A 4236-nucleotide genomic window follows, 5' to 3' on the forward strand; every position below is an offset into this window, starting at 1 on the left:
GCGGTTGTGTGGGTAGGTCCCTACTGCTGGCTCAGAGGATCTGACCTTGGGAAACCCGCCCAGAGCAGGCACCCCGAAACCGAGGGAAGCATGTCCCTGACGGACTATTTTAGGGAGAGCTGCAGGGATGGCCGGTGGCTAGACGCTGAGTCCCAGACGGGGGCTCCGCCCCCCTCCCCCAAACGCCCTCTCCCTCTCTCCGTCCCCAACTCTCTCTGTCTCCCTCCCTTCTCTCCCTCCCTCCCTCTCCCACTCAGCCTTCCCCAAGCCTCTCCCTTCACCCCCACCCTCTCCCTTCACCCCCACCCTCTCCCTCCATCCACTCGCCTCCTCCTATCTTGCGTTTCCCAGCCTTCCACCTTCCCACTGCCCTATCTCCCACTCCCACTCCCTCGGCTGGCCCTGGCCTAGGGAAGGAGGGTGGACTGTGTGGACTGTGTGGACTCCTGGAAAGACACAACCAGAACACAGGAGAGTCAGACCAAAAGGACTTGTGCAGAGCACAGGGTTTCTTTATTGGCTCCACGGAATGTCCGCTCTTAGCCACCCTCTTGGTCACTGGAATACTGGGATTCCTTGAGGCTTCAGGTGGGCTGTGCCTCTTGGAGGGGCCCATACTTCCCACAGGTCCAGCTCTAGTGTTTGTCCCCAAAGTTGCTGGTAGTCATCCCGTTACTATGCTCTCCACCCCCCCCCCCCCCCCAACCTAAATCTTCCCTACTCCGAGACCTCCGTGGCTCGGCATCCGAGGCAAGGAGACCTGAAAGGGGCTCAGGGAAGAAGGTGCCCCTTTCCTTCTTCTCCCTCTAAGCCCGAGGGCCTGGGGAGCCTGGCAGCATGTCCAGGAGGGCCTGGTATTCCTCCTCACTGAGGGGTGCTTCCAGGATTGCCTCAACTCCTTCTTCCCCTGCAGCGGCCCCTGGTGAAGACCAGGGCGTGTCCTGGATGAACGTGGCAGCCATGATTTCCTCTAGGAGGCTGGGTGACTCGGGGAGGGCTGGATGGTACCCTGGGATGACAGGAGAGGACCCCAGGGAAGGACCCAGCGAGCCCGGGATGCATGTGACGGCCAGGAGCTCATCTTGGAGGCTGGGTGCACCTGGGAGGGCAGGGTGCGCCCCTGCATCTGCAGTGGCCCCCGCGGAAGGCGCCTGCATTTCCAGGATGCCGGTGGCCGCCAAGACCTCATCTAGGAGGTTTGTTGAGCTTGCAAGGCTGGGCGGATGGGGCTGTGGCTCTAGCGGTGGGGCCGTGCCTTCACCAACGGGTGACTCCGGCTCCCGCCTGATGTGTGTCTCAGGCTGTAGAGGCGGCAGGATGGCCCCTGGCCCAGGCTGCCAAGGGGCCGTGTCAGCAGGGGAGCACGCAGCCCAGGGAACTGCAACCTGGGGAGGAGCTGGTGGCTTCTCACTTGGCTGGAGAGCCACCGGGCTGGGCTGGATCACGAAGAACATCAACAGCTGGCCCACACAGACCCCAGAGGCAGTCGCGGGCACCCAGAAGGTGGGGGCGCCCAAAGGAGCGGCTGCAGCCAAGGGTGGCATGCTCTCCTGTGTCTGAGAGGGGCCAAGGGGAGGAGAGGTGCTGTGGACAGCGGGTGGGGCCCTTCGTTCCTCTGGAGCAGGAGCGGTCGTGGCCGATGTGCCGCCTGGTCCTCGGGCCTGGCCATTGCCAGGCCCCCTTGCGCTCTGCTGGGGGTGCCGAGCTCTTCGGTTTTGAAACCATATCTAGGGGAGCAAAAGGCAGACAGGCACATCAGAAGTCGTGACCGTCCAGATCAACGTGCTGGCGCCTCTGTGGCACCCATTCGACACCCCGCCTGGCCGCCCGTCCTCTGATCTGGCAGACCCAGGGTGAGTTCTGCAGGGCCATTTTCTGCAAACGAATCCCTGGGCCCTGGGAAATGAGGGGCGCCTGCAGGGCCCAAAGCGCCACATAACCCACCACTCAGCCCACCAACTTTCGGCCCCCTCCCCCCTAGCCCAAGCCCCGGCCCAAGCCGACGTGTATCCAGCTCCAAAGGCTTGGCAGGGCTGAACGCGCCCGTCTCCTGGGCCACGGCCTGGGCCCATGCGCTGGGTGGAGAACGTACCTGGATTCGAGCTTCTGGGATTCCCGTCTGACGAGCCAGTTCTTCCCTGGTGGCAATCCCCGGAAAGCGATCCCTCGTGAAGGCTTGCACAAGGATCCTTGTTTGAGAAGGAGAGATGACTGTCCTCTTTCTCCTGGCCTCTCTGGCCGAGTCTTCTACCAAGGAAAGAACACACCGAGAGGAGAGGACTTTAAGGCCCATGGGACCTTGACAACACAGATACCCTAGATGGTGTGCAGGGGGTGGACAGTCCCACACACATGAATCACTTCAGGTGGCTCTGCAGCCGGGGCGGGGTTCTAGGGAATACACCCACAGATGGATCGCGTGCCTGGATCCATGGTGGAGGTGTGCATGCACACACGCACACACGCACACTCGGCACCCATGCATGCCCCTGTGTGTCTCCTCGTTCCTCCGGTCTTGCCGCAGAGTGCCCTGAAGCATGCTCCTCGGCCAAGGTTGCCTGGGCGGCCGGAGGCTAAAGTTCCTGACGGGAACTGGGGAGGGGGTGCAAAGGGGGAACAGTGCTGCCCGTCCACGCCGCCTGGGGACATGGTGGCCCTATCTGGGTCACTGATGGGGGACGCAACCAGATGGCCCTGTTTCCTCCCTCCTTGGTGTTTCTGAGCCTCTGGTGGTCATCCACCAGCAGAGAGAATTCTCTGTCAAGAGGGGGAGGTTTCGGGACCCTCTCTGGGGGGCTTGCCTTTGCAGAACGCTGGGTAACTTACCTTGAGTGGAAGACTGAGGTCGAGGAGGTGTCGACGGTGGCCTGGCCGTGGACCGTGGCGCCCCTTCCCCGTCTTGGTGCATAGTTGCAGACGGCGATCGGCTCTGCTTTAACCATCGTCTTCGTTGGTTCTGAAACCAGACCTAGGGGCAAACAGAGAGAATTCGTCCTCAAGAGAAAGGCCTCCGGATGCTTTCTGCTGACGCGGATCGGCACGGGGAGCCTGAGAGGGAGAACGGGTGGAGAGAGAGGGCACTACCTGAACTCTGCTTTCGGCAATGCCAAGCTCTCGGGCCAGTCGTTCCCTGGTCGCTATCCCAGGGTAGGGGTTCTGTTGAAAGAGCGCTTGCAGGGTGTCCTTCTGGCTCAGCTTCAGAACAAGCCTCCTCCTTCGAGATCCTCTGGCGATGGGGCCTGTGGAAGAGACGAAAGGGAAAAGTCTCAGAGGACGCGGGGGTGGGAGAGGACTCGACGGAAGTGCCCAAGCATGCTCCCCGCCCAGGGCCGTTGCCCCTGTGCCTCAGCAAAGCCGGGAGCCCGGGGACGCCTCTGCATTTGGAGGTCACTTGGCTACACCCCGAGAGCCAGGCTGAGAGTCAAGGGCAGTGGGGAAATCCCCCACGCCCCACCCACGCCGGAATCCAAGGAACACCAGCAAGCAGAAAGGAAGCCAAACCCGCCCCTGAAACAAAGCTGGCAAGAAATCCCACCCACCAAAGACCAGCACACCATCCCGCCTGTGTGCGGAGACATTTTTCCACCTGCCTGAGCAGATGCCTGGAAAACGTCTCGATGGGACCTCTCCCACAATTCCCTCCATCACGATGCCAGCGTGGGGGAGGGAACCTGGCTTCTCGGGGCTAACAGGAGCCAGGGCCATATTTGCCATCACTAGGGGAACAGAAAATGAAAGGGAAGGAAGCCGAAGCGAAGCCCAACACGCAACGCCTGACGGAAGACAGAAGGCCCTAGGCCATTGTGGAGAGCAAGCCACTGAAGGTGGCAAAGCCACAGAGCTCCCCGACTTCCATTTCCATGGCAAGATGAGGAAATAGGGCCCCATGCCAGTTCCCCTACCGGCCCCCCGACCACACAACCAACACCATCATCACAGAAAAGAGAAAGGAGAAGCCATGTGTGTGCCAAAGGAGCCAAACGACCAAACGGTGCCTCTCTGGGCACACCTGACGCCTGGAAACCAGGGACCCAGCTGACGGGTGCCTGCCTTTCTTGGCGGTCAGTCGACACGGTTGCCGTGGGCCCTTGGCCGGGCTATCCACAGACCCCCCCCCCACAACCCCCCGAGACGTGATCCGACCCCAGGGAGCGAGGGCAAACGTACCGCCTGAGGTGCTGGAGGAGCTGGACGAAGCCATGGTGGGAGAGCCACAAGGACGCTGCAGACTGCCTT

The sequence above is a fragment of the Cervus elaphus genome, chromosome 24 (genome assembly GCF_910594005.1).
Source record: "Cervus elaphus chromosome 24, mCerEla1.1, whole genome shotgun sequence".
In the NCBI taxonomy this organism is placed as follows: domain Eukaryota; kingdom Metazoa; phylum Chordata; class Mammalia; order Artiodactyla; family Cervidae; genus Cervus; species Cervus elaphus.